The 13,494-nt window shown below is 30.6% G+C and overlaps 1 protein-coding gene across 1 annotated transcript in view; it reads left to right on the top strand.

Annotated features, from left to right (window-relative positions):
• Positions 1–12,007, top strand: part of LOC139519739 (protein mono-ADP-ribosyltransferase PARP6-like) — a 44,397-nt gene extending 32,390 nt beyond the window's left edge. Inside the window, exon 23 of the mRNA XM_071311983.1 lies at positions 11,564–12,007. The gene's annotated coding sequence lies outside the window, so the exon portion shown is untranslated. The remainder of the gene's footprint in view (positions 1–11,563) is intronic.
• Positions 12,008–13,494: the final 1,487 nt, after the last annotated feature.

Here is a 13,494-nt window from a genome sequence, read left to right as displayed (position 1 = left end):
TTGTCATCAACTTGTGTCTGTAGCCCATATGTTCGGCCTTAGAAAATTCATCTTCTCCTCTTAAACCACTGGCCAAAGGAGTATGGCCATGAATGCCTAAATTTGACCTTAAAATCAAAATTTGTAAGATCATTTAGGAAATTCTATATTTACATATTTACAATCTTAGAAATTCAAATTTATGTGAAATTCACCCATTTTCTCTCTGCTGTTTGTTTTTACAACGTTGACAGCTTCTTATGTATTTGTATTTTTTATGGGTGTCCATGCTTATGGCAAATGTTATTTGAGGCAAAAAAGTATTAGAATTAGGCTAAAAACTAATTGAAATTAGAAGTTGCTTTTAAAGACCCCAAAAATGTTGACATCTAGGTGTTTTTTGCACTTCAGTCATCAAATCTTAACAACAGAATCTTTAATGTTGTATTCTGGAAGAAAATTAATGTTTGAAAAATATATGAACTATTTTTTTACTTTATGTTATTCCCAAGTAAGTCCTAATCACTAAATTCATGCTATGTTATTCCAAGAGTAGTCCTCATCACTGAATTCATGCTTTGTTATTCCCAAAGAATTCCTGATAACTGAATTCATGCTATCAAAAGCCTTATATGGCTAGCTTGATAGTTAATAATTTTCTCAACTTTATCACACCTACTAAGATTAACAAAACATAGTGCATTCAGCACAGCATTATTTGGGCATCTTATTGTTTCAGGTAAGGGTGAAGGTTGGTACCAAACCTGCTGCGTTTGTTTGCACCTGTCCTAAGTCAGGAATCTGATGTTCAGTGTTTGTCGTTTGTTGTTGTAGTAAGAAGTGTTTCTGGATTTTATTATTGATAAGACCTTTGGTTTTCCTCTTTGTAGTCATTTTGTTGCCCTTAATATCTTACTGTTATGTGTGACTCTATGCTCTGTGTTGAAGACTGTACTTTACCCTATAATGGTTCCCTTTTACAAATTGTGACTTGGATGGAGAGTTGTCTCGTTTGGCACTCATACCACATATTCTTATATCTAATCACTGATAAATTAAAGAAGAAACATCTGTTGGGCTACAAAATTTTAATCCTGGTTTATATGAGGAGTTTAAATATACTCTTAATCATTAAAATTTCGAGAAATTTATCTATGAAATATATACACAGATATACAAGTTACTAAATGATGTGAACGAATATGTAAAACCATATTTGTTTAACAAAATTACCAAAAGTCTGCATTGTGCATCAACTAGTATCTGTTCTAAAAATATCATTGTTATTATTTAAATGATATTTAAAATTGGAGTTATCTTCCTTGGTTCATAATTGTTGTTGTTTTATTGCCTTTCAGTGTTTATACAATGTGATGTTTAATTCCCACTGCAAAATGAATGCAAACTTTACCCTTCAATGCTCACAAGCTCTGTGATTAACATAACACAAGGCATAAAAATTTGTAGTACATGCAAATATAATAATTAAACATGTTCTTTTTTTTTTCACTTTGATTGGATAATTGACATATATTGTACACATATAACCCGTCTCACAGGGGTCTCTCCACATTTAACAGGAACTTACCCTTGTACATGAGAAGGAATATTTAAATAACATGATAGTAAACAGGTGTTTTGACGTTTTGACGTTTTGGAGACTGTTATGCAATAAACTGTAAACAGTAAACCTTTGCATATTACTTAGATTGGGTCTTGGAGCTACCATTTAAAGTGATAGATTGTTTAAATCCATGTCATGATTTTGGGAATTTAAAATAAAATATGCATCAGGGTCAGTTTATAAGGCATCAATGATTGTTAAAGTTTGTGTTAAGGTTATGGAGGAGAGAAATATATCTATTTGTAAACTTTTATCCAGTTTATTTTCATTTTAAAACCAGCAGTCATGCATTTCCTTGGTATTTCTTTCATCATCTGTTACTTTCCTTGTTCTGTTTTGATCATTTGATGTTTTTATATAATGATTATCATGCTCCAGCTGCAGGACTACTACATTCACTAGTATTCTGAGATACATAGTCATACATACTGTAGCCAGGAGTGGAGCCAAGATTTGTTGTTAGAGAGCACTCCCTAGAAGTAGGAGAAAGAGGTTTTATAGAGGTGGGGTCTGATTCCACCACTGCAATAAATTGAACTAAAATATTAATTTTAAAATGCACAATTAGCACAACTTAAAAGGAGTTTAATTTGAAGATATTAAGGCCAGTTTAGTAAAATTAAACTCAGATATTAAAGTGAACAATTTATACAACTATAAGGTAAGATATTTAAGCTGATTTCAGTAAAATTGAATTTGTTTTTACAAATAACAGTCTATTATTTGAACTTGGAATTATTTTTAACTTTGGAATTTGCTTGATTTCTTTTTATTGAAATTTTTGATAAATTCCATGATTATTCTGTACTGCTGCACACAACACTTTCTATTACAAAGAAAATAGTATATTTTCAATAGAATGTACTGTGCCGTGCACAACACTATCTAACCAAAATACATGTTATGGAAAGTGTTATTAACCGCTCAAAAGATCATAATACAAAATAAACATGGAAATTAAAAAAAAATTTAAACACAAGAAATTATGCGAATTCCATAATAAAAAATAATTCCAAGTCTCTCTTTTTTTTTTTGTTTTTTTTTTTTGGGGGGGGGGAGGTCAAAAATGGTTTAAATATAAAAAAAAAGATGTGGTATGATTGCCAGTGAGAAGAAAGAACAAATGCCACAGAAATCAACATCTAGGTCACAGTATGGCCTTCAACAATTAGCCAACCCTATACCTCATAGTCTGCATTAAAAGGCCCCAAAATAACAAATGATAAACAATTCAAACTAAACAACCTACGGCCTAATTTATGTACAAAATATGAATGAAAAACAAATATGTCATACAGCAACAAATGACAACCACTAAATTACAGGTTTCATGACAGGCACATATAGAATGGCGGGGTTAAACTAGTTTGAAGCAACAAACCCTCCCCTAACCTGGGACAGTGGTGTAAAAGTACAACATATAAAATGGCGGGGTTAAACTAGTTTGAAGCAACCAACCCTCCCCTAAACCGGGTCAGTGGTGTAACAGTACAACATATAGAATGGCGGGGTTAAACTAGTTTGAAGCTACCAACTATGAAAATCAGGGGAAAAAGGCTTAACTGATAAGACAGGTACAAATAGAAATACAAATATAAAAAAAAACAATAAGGTCTTTCCTCGCGTAGAGGAAAGACCTTAAAAAGAAGATGTGGTATGATTGCCAATAAGACAACTCTCCACAAGAGATGTTCATTTGTAATAACATTTCTATTTCTGTTCAAATAGTATAAGAAACTGGGATGCATATCATTTTTATGATTGACTAAAAAAGGAACTTTATTTCTTTAAGACTCATTTACCTCTTTTCAAGAAAGGTATCAAGCAAAGTAAGATATGTGGTCTTTAATATCTAAGAAGATGATGTTCATGATAGTCCACTGATTAAGACCATGTAAAAAGACAGTCTTACAGTCTTATAATAATAGTATAACCCTGCCCTATTATTTTTATGTATATATATACCTTTGTCTAAGTCAGGATCCTTGTTAGAGGTTGTCACAATGTTAAGATATCTGTATCTTTAAAGAAAATAAATCTAGAGTAATTGCCCTTAGATCATCTTGACCACAAATTATGCAGATGACAAATTAATAGGCTGATTAATAATGAATTTCAGACTAAATATGATTTAATCAAATATTAATCAATATTGTTTGTATAAAAATGAAAGTTTGAGTATGCTTTATGCTCAGTCATATATTGATAGTATCTGCTAGTACAAGTTTTGACTTGTTTGTATAATTGATTAAATCAGATTAAAATATGCATGTATCACTCATGTAACAGGTAAATTTTATCATTCCCGATATTTTTTGTCCTTCAATCCCTTCAATCAGAAACGGTTTATATTCCTAAGTGTGTTTAATTGTCTCCAGCAGTTCTCTCCTACCATGATATATTTAATCGTTTCTACAATATGAAAATAAGATGATGTGGTTTGATTGTCAGGGAGACAGTTATCCCCTTGAGACCATATGATGTAGAAGTTTGTTTGATAAAAACTATCCAGGCTTTAATGTTTTAGTCACACTGTGTTTTTGTCCTGATTCTATCTTCCTGTGACACTGATACAATCTTTATTGAAAGATGAATTGATCAGTCTATATTTGAAGTCCAGAATCTGAAAAAAACTGATATAAAATTGAGAATGGAAATGGAGAATGTGCCAAAGAGACAACAACCCGACCATTGAAAAAAACAACAGCAGAAGGTCACCAACAGGTCTTCAATGTAGCAAAAAATTCCCGCACCCAGAGTCGTCCCTCAGGCGGCCCCTAAACAAATATATACCAGTTCAGTGATAATGATATAGTTGTAAACAGACTTATGTTGTTAAAATATCAATCTATCTTCATTATTTGACTGAATTTAAACTATGTTTTACATGGTTGTAACTTTTTCATCCGTGAGTTTGAGGTGATATATTGGGATCCTTTCTAGTCATATGTGTTTCCTCTGTACATGATTCTCTAACTGTAACCATGTATGACCTTAACTAATTTCTGCAGGTTTCATTGATTAATTCCTCATCTTACTGTAAATTAATAATTAGATTGTAATTGACTTGAAATTATGGGTTTGTTAAATCTTATTTACAATATCTGGTTACTGTGGTAGTTTTCGTCATCTGATACAAACCATATAAGTACCTCTGTCTGTACTGGTAGATTCCTTCATTATCATTTTGTACCACCCCTTTAGAGCTACAAGGGTACAGAAGAACTACACTCCCTATCTGTTTTTACCTCTTTCTCTACTGGTAGATTCCTTCATTATTTGTACCACCCCTTTAGAGATGCGAGGGTACACTTATCTACACTCCCTATTTGTTTTAATGGAGAAGTGTCGCTAAGGTACTTACAAGGACAATCAACTGTAATTGGTACATGAATCTATTGATTTCCTGTTATTGATCAGGTAAGGGGCCATGTGTACCAGATTGTTGAACCTAGTTAATGGAAGGCCCCCAAGTCATTAGTGAATTACATGCTGATAGGAGATTGCTTTCATGATACATGTACATGTACATCATCACCAATTCTGTGATAACGATTTAGTGTCAACATATGCGTGCTTTACCTGCATAAGAAAGCCAAGTAATTTTTGTGATTTTATCTTTCTTCAATAGTGTTTGTCTTTCCTAGAAATATTTGTGAAAAGTTTAATGAAATAATGTAATTTATTTTAAAAATTTTAACATGACATAGTTGTAAAGATTGTTCTGGATCAGTAAATGATCAGAACTGATTTTTCAGTTTCTTATATAGATTGTCTCTGATTTAGAAAATGTATATTGAAATATTTTTCATGACCTTGACTAGCTCCTATCATTAATAATGTACTTATTAAAGTAACCTTTGTAATATTATTATTATACTCATATCATTAATAATGTCCTTTTGTCACCTTTGCAATATTATTATTATACATGTACATGTAATGTAAATGACACCACATTATATTTTGCAAAGTTGATGGAAAGCTTGGTCATGTTTAACCTTTATGGAAAAAGAAATAATTTGTGGAAAGAAATCAGGAAATCTGAGAAGACCTCAAAACTATATATAGAAATATGACTCTTTTTATACTTTCATCTGAAAGTCGGGCCCATGCTCATGTGGTCGCTGCTTGTAAAAGAGGTACTGGACTTACTCATAGGAGGGATATGAAGGTTACTTGTAAATCAAACTTCAGATCTTGCATGATACGTACAACCTCACTTCACAGTGACAGCTAAAATTATCTGCACCTGCTTTTAATTTAGCTTCTTTTCATATCATACATATATATTGATGATTTGAATATTCATGAAATAGTTGCCACTGGACATACAGCAACAGTCAATCAAACAATTAGAGAAAATGTGTGTGAACAGTTTGTGACCAAACAGTATTGAAATGTCGTGTTACACCATGTTCAAATAAATCGGGATGTTTTATAATTTTAGACTGTCCCCTGTTGAGATTAATACTATTAAAAAAACATTATCATATTTGTCTGTATTTTTGTCATGGTACACTTTACTATATAAGGGAACAAAATAAATGATGCAATAACCTCTGCCAGTGTCTGTCACCAATCTATTTTATGTTTTGGGTCTTCAGAACAATCAAATTTAAAAGTGCACATGAGAAGTAAACATTTCAATGAAAAGGTAGCTTGAATAATGACTGATATGCATTTAAGTTAATATAAATATAATTATACCCTTTTGATGTGCACATCAAAGAAAGTCTGGGAAACTTACTCCCAATCAGTAATGTTTCAAGAAATAACACTACCTTATTTGGAGGGAAAATAATTTTCTGCATACATGTTTTTGATCAGTGCGATTTATTTTGTAGATATTCTTATGAGAATCTATTGCAAGCTTTCTATCTCAATATGTCAGTTGCAGTTTACAAGTTTTACATCCTAGTTTAACAATAGTACAATTATCTCAGGAAATCTTATTTTGTTGTATAATGTTATCTTATATGTGGTTAATGTTAAAATGTATAAGTATTTCTCTTTTGCACTATTGTTTTTATACGCCCCCTAGGATTGTTTTTCTTACAAAATGTATGCATGCTTGCATAGATTGTATCAAACTTCAACATCTTCTCCTTGTTTACGTTAGATATTTAGGTACTATTGTAATTAATAGAGTCCAAGGTCTGTCTTTTGGAGCATTTTGAAAATGGCATCGGAAATATCGAAAATAATGGACTTCTGTGGATTAATATATAGAAAATTAATTTTTTGTGGTTTTGGTGGGTAGAGGTTTAACAAATAGACTTGTATGCAGACATTTTAACACTGTAACATTGAGCATAATTTGCAAATGACTTTTGTTGTGCTGTTTCACCTCTGTCTCAGGTAAGGGTACAGTTGAGCACTTGCAAACATATTAAACTCTGCCACATTCTATCTTTATGTACCTGTCCCAAGTAGAGTAATTAAGTGGTTGTCATTGGTTCATGTCTGTCATATTTTTGTTGTTGTAAAATTTGGGCCATTTAGTTTCTGGTTTGAATTGTTTGTTATTTTTAATATCTGGGCCTTTTATAGCAGACTATAGGTATGGATTTTTCTCAATGTTAAAGCCGTACTTTGACCTGTAATTGCTTTAAATATATCCATGTCATTTAAATTCTGCTGGATATATAGTAGTCTTATTTTCCATCATACCATATCTTCTTATTTTTATATTCAAAACATCTTTTGGTTTTTTGTGGCATTGGGTTGCTTTGTCGTCGAGGTAGGCGTCATATTTCCTTTTATTCATATCAAGATTCTTTCTCCAAATTCAATTAAATTAAATATTCTTCAGGTAAATCTGCTGTACTTTTAAAACCCACCGAAATACTATCACATGTAATAGTAGATATATTGTACATGTTACCTGGAAATTAAAGTGTTATTTTTAGTCAGATGACTAAGTGTATTGAAACAAACATTTGTAAAACTTTACAGGAAATTTGTAAATTCTTTTACCTTGTGTTGTAAATAAATATGACCCAATAAATACACAAACACCTACATATTTCAAAAGGAGAGATATGCTTCAGTGATCTGTCATAACAGTCTGTAAAAGTCAAAAGAAGTAGAAAGCTTCAGACACTTTATCAAAGAGGCATTAGAACTGAAAACAGGGGGGCTGTTATACAAATAAATTATTTAACTTTTATACTATAGCTTCTCTCTGAGTTTTTAAGCCCCATTTTTATGCCATATTTATGAGCATTATGTTTTCCGGTTTGTGTGTCTGTTTGTCTGTCCGTTCGTTTGTCCATCTGTCCCGCTTCAGGTTAAAGTTTTTGGTAGAGGTAGTTTTTGATGAAGTTGAAGTCCAATCAACTTGAAACTTAGTATACATGTTCCTTATGATATGATCTTTCTAATTTTAATGCCAAATTAGTGTTTTTACCCCATTTTCACTGAATATAGAAAATGATAATGCAGATGGGGCATCGGTGTATTAGGGACACATTCTTGTTTTGTTGTTGCTATGATTATTTCAGTCATCAACTGTAGATTTCGTGGATCGAGGAAAACTTGCATTTCTGTGGATATTTGATTTGGTGGTTTTGCAAAATTCTGCATACAAACTTAGCTAATAGAGAACATTTTTTGTTGTTAATCTGTACCCACAAAGCAACAAAAAATGGTTTCACACCAATAATAATGAATCCACAGTATTATATTTATTTTGTCACACAAATCTGTTTATTAAACAATAAAATATACATTTGTTTGTTGTTTGTAAACAACAATTTTTCTCTTAGATATGTTGAATTTTGACTTATGTACTAGATAAGTGTAATTTGTACTTGACCTATAATCTAGCTCCAGGCTTAGTGATACACCTTTCCCTTCAATAAACTCTTTTTATTAATCCTATAAAATTACATAACCAAATTGTATTATGGCCAGCTTAGCATAATCAACATTGTGTTTGCTTATAAACCTTGGAGCTTAAAGGTAGATATTAGGTACTAAGGGCTAATGAAGAATGAACCTGAATGAACTTTAATTTGAAGTGATTGTAAATGTTTTGAATAATAAACAAACATTTATTTTTGATTACAGGTTGTTACATTTAAATCATTTAAATTGTATATTAAATAATGCTGTTTTAATAAGTGCCATGATCCTGTTGATAAGAGTAACATTACATTTAAACATTTGATTCTTTGAATCTTTTTCAAATGATTTCAGTGTTGGGAGAAAATTGTTTGGCATAAAGAAATTATTTTAATTTTAATTATCATAATTCTTAAACATTATGCAAATTATTGTATAATTTTTTTTTAATATTTAATTGTTTCCTAAAAGTTTTATTCGATTTCTAGTTTTTTTATCGTTTTTCAAAAGTACAGGATATCAATCTTTTAGAAAATCAAAATCAAAAATAGAAATTGTTTTAAGTCAATATGGGTGCCTTAAAAGATAAAAAGACAGGAAAAATTTTGATGTGTTCCTTTAAAAATCTATGTTAGAATATTGTCCTGATTCCGCATTTCTGATAATACAACAAAAGAGGATTAGTTGTAATTATATAAGCTTACCCGTTCACCGATTTAAACAAGGTCACTGTTCATATCTTTATAGTGGACATTGACATTAGTCATTACTGTACACTTTACTGGACATTTACATTACTAAGTTCAATTAGTAGTAACTTTATGCATTATACCAAGTTCAAGTTCAATTATTTTTAAGTTGTTGCTTAGGGTAATGGTATTTACAGCAGTCCAAAGGTTATATAATTTTTCAAAGTTTTCTATACACTGCATAAGCTTGTCCAATGTTTTATCTAACAAAAATATTTTTTTAGATATTTAAGAGAAAGGTTACAGTTTGTTTTCACAGGTTTTCATTGTTTCCCTGGTATAATTATCAACAGGACTTATATTTTAAGGTTAATATATTTGTTTATGTAAATAATTATATAAATCTTAAATACAGTTACATATACAGTACAGTCAAAAAGTTACAAATACAAATACTGTTTGGAAGTTTAGTGTGCATGGTGTTTATTTTCGCTGAACCATTTTGCATTATTGTTTAAGGGCCCGCTGAAGCCTACTTCGGTGGGTAATTTTCTTGTAGGGTTAATTCATCTTAGACCCATTGGTGGCCTTGGACTCTTTTCTGCTCTTTGGTCAGATTTTTGTCTCTTGGACACATTACCAGTTTCCATTCTCTGCAGAAAGAAACTTATAGATTTCATTACAAAATTGTTGACTTTTAGTGAAGTGGCAAGTTTCTAAGATAAATTTTTTAAGAGGTATGATTGTCAAAAATTGGCATAAAATGGTACATGTCAGATCTCTTACTTGGTTAATGGTATTTCAACATTTCTGAAAGGTCTAATACGGTTTAATATTTATGTGCTTATCTATTGGTTTAAAAGATCATGTGATCCCTTACAATGTGTTGTCTATTTTATTGTATTGTTAGGTTGCTGTGGGTACATGTGAACCACGAATTCAAATGTTCAACGAATAGCATATTTTCAATGAGTTTGTATAGAGATCGACAATATGACGAAATCAAATATCCACAAAAATGCAAGTTTTTAACAATCCAAGAAAATTGAAACCCACGAAAATAAATGAATTCACAGTATATCTTTTTTAACTTCCATACTCTAAAATATTTTTTTTCACAGAAATTCAATTTCTTGAATTAAAGGTACCAATCCTGTTCGCCAGGTTTTATTTTCATGTTTATCTTTTCCTGGTAATCTTATCTGCCCAATAAATCAAAAATATTGGAGAAACTTTTTTTTTATGATTTTATCTTATTCATGAAATTAGTGAAAATAAACCCCAGGCAAAATTTTCCACTTAGCAATATCCTTGTTAAATGTATTGTTAAACACAGACGATTTTAAATGTTCAGAAAAAGGTTATAGTTTATTTCAAAGGACAACATTAAGTTTTAGATTTGAAATAAACAAATAATTAGTAATGTTGATAAGATTATAATACAACTTCATAACAATTACCAATATTTAAATGTTGGGCATCAGATACTGTCAAAGAGCAAGAAATACTTACTTGAGAAGTGTTTAGCATCTTTATAGTCTATTGAATTTAAGCATTTGACACCAAAATCTTTTCGAACTATAAGTCGTCTAAGTCCAGAGACCAGTATTCCAACATTTGTCTAATGTGTCTATATAAATTTTGCAAATTTAGTCAAAATAGCATTTTACTAGTTTTGGATATTGGACTAGAAGTTAATAGTGAAGACTGCTTAAGGGTAATACATGCGATATAACATTTTTACCTAGCCTGCAGTTTGCTCAAAGGTCTTGTTAAAATTTTGAAAATGATAATGCATTGGACTTGGACTTCAGTTGAATATTTCTGTGGGCCTGTTGGATGAGAATGAGAATTAGTCATTGGGATTATAGCAGATTTGTTCATCTAAATAACAAAATGCTGCAGGGTCTGAAACATGACTGATGATGTATGGTAAATGTCAGTGACATAAAATGAAATATCAGCAAATATGGAAATTAGAAGTCAATGTTTTTTTTTCTATGCAGTGATCATAAAAGTTGTAAAAAAGAGGCACAAATTAGTCAAAAGCTCCTACACTTTTATTAATAACGAGGCAATGTCTGTGATATACAGCCTTCCTCATCACATTGTGTGTGTTGTTTGTTTGCCATATACGTAAATGTATATTTTCCCCCATATAGGATTTGTAAATACAGATTATTACTAGACTTATAGCTATATTCTCTGCTGGATAGTTGTCTCTTTGGCAATCAACATCTAATTTTATGTTTATACCAGCCATTGAACCTATGTAAAAGTCTTTAGGATATTAAAGTCACCACTTATCACACTTAAACTATCTGTCAATACATTTTAATGCAAATTTAAGTTTTAAATTACATATAATTGAACAGATTGTCATTAAATCTTGTATTTCATGATGTTTTTCATTATTTTCTAGGTTTAAAAATGGACGTTTGGTGTGTAAGTGATACAATGTACTCTGCTGGCAGAAATTCATCATCATGGTGTTGCTTCTAACGATTGTTTTGTGATGAGGTTGCACCAGATTTTAAGGCCAAATATAGAGAATATAACAAAAGCAGTGAATCAAATAAACCAGGATTATTGTTTCAGTTTAATGTATTAATTTATGCAGGAAATGTCTCTGTAATGATTCACAAGTAGTGCTGTCACAGTAAAACTACTCTTGCATGAATAGAAATTCAAGTAGAGACTGACAATATTGTTACAAGCTTGTTCCTTTTTTCCTTCTTCCTCCATGAGGATATATACAAAAGGCCAAACAAAACAAAATATATATGTGTTTAAGGTTTCCCCGACAGAATCTTATGTTTTATGACAATTTCTTCCACACACTTTTCACCCACATATCAGTAGTTGCTACTGATTAATTATACAATAAACAAAAGTGACAGAATTTACCAATACCAGTGATGGGCCCTTATATTGTAACCAAAAGCCAGAACTATAAATGTAAAAATTATGTGGCATAAACAAATATTTTTTATTTTGCCTTACCACTACATTGTTTGATTAATTTCTACCTAAAATGGTCCAAATAAAAGTGCAAGATATTTTTGTTGCTGACTTTTTTCAAAGTCTGCTTGAATTCACATGAAACCATCAAAGTTGATATTTTTCGTGTTGATTAACCAACATGTCCACATACATTAAATGACAAATGTGTTAACGTAAATAGCTTGTCTGATATATTTTCCTTAGGCTTCAAACTTTTTAGATTAAGGAGAAAATGATGCTTAATCAGGAAGACTCTAAGATACAAAATAAATATAAGCTACTACCCCCCCCCCTTTTCCCCAAAAAAATACCCTGCAAGATACTATAATTTTTTTATCAATTGGTTAATTTACAGATTTATTAGTTCTAAGAAATATGATGTTTAACTTTTAGGCATAATTTTCGTAAAGTGTGCAATAGCTTTTAAGCAATTTTGTTTATAAAAATGAATTTTCATTTTTGAGAGCATTTCTATAATATTCTATAGTTATACAGTTTGGTAGGTCATATATTTATTTATATATTTGTAGGATCTTTGTTAACAATTGATCATATAAGTGTGTTGATGTCTGTTAACACTGGAACATATTATTGTGTGGATCTCTGTTAACAGTTGGTCATTAAATTATTTGGATCTCGTGTTAACAATTGATCATATTAGTGTGTTGATGTCTGTTAACAGTTGAACATATTATTTTCACGTTAAAATGCCATATTTTGATTGGCTAATACAAGGGTGTTAATTTACTCTATCACATGGCTGAGCGGGTGACTATTTTTTTTAATGTTACCCTCTCATCCAGACAAAATCGATAATTTTAAAGAAATGAATTGAATTTACATCAAGTAATTAAAACAAGGCTTAAGTTCTACGTTTTGGTTCAGATTTTCCTATTTGACTGTCAAAATAAAAAAATAAAACATCTTGCTTAATTTTTGTTGTTTTTCCTAATATATTTTCTACCTGTAACAACGTTGTTATGTACATGACGTCATAGAAAATACTTTTGAAATAAGAATAATCTGTAAAAGACAATAATGATTAGACATTCAGTATAATAAATTAAATAACACATAGTCCTGAAATTATTTGGATCTCTTGTTGATAGTTGATCATATAATTTTGTAGATCTCTGTTAACAGTTGGGCATAAACTTATTTGGATCTTTTGTTAACAGTTGATCATATAATTTTGTAGATCTCTGTTAACAGTTGGTCATAAACTTATTTGGATCTTTTGTTAACAGTTGATCATATAATTTTGTAGATCTCTGTTAACAGTTGGTCATAAAATTATTTGGATCTCTTGTTAACAGTTGATCATATAATTTTGTAGATCTCTGTTAACAG

This window comes from Mytilus edulis, chromosome 4 (assembly GCF_963676685.1).
Source record: "Mytilus edulis chromosome 4, xbMytEdul2.2, whole genome shotgun sequence".
In the NCBI taxonomy this organism is placed as follows: domain Eukaryota; kingdom Metazoa; phylum Mollusca; class Bivalvia; order Mytilida; family Mytilidae; genus Mytilus; species Mytilus edulis.
The sequence above is the reverse complement of the archived record's forward strand: the minus strand, read 5'-3'. Positions and strand labels throughout refer to the sequence as shown.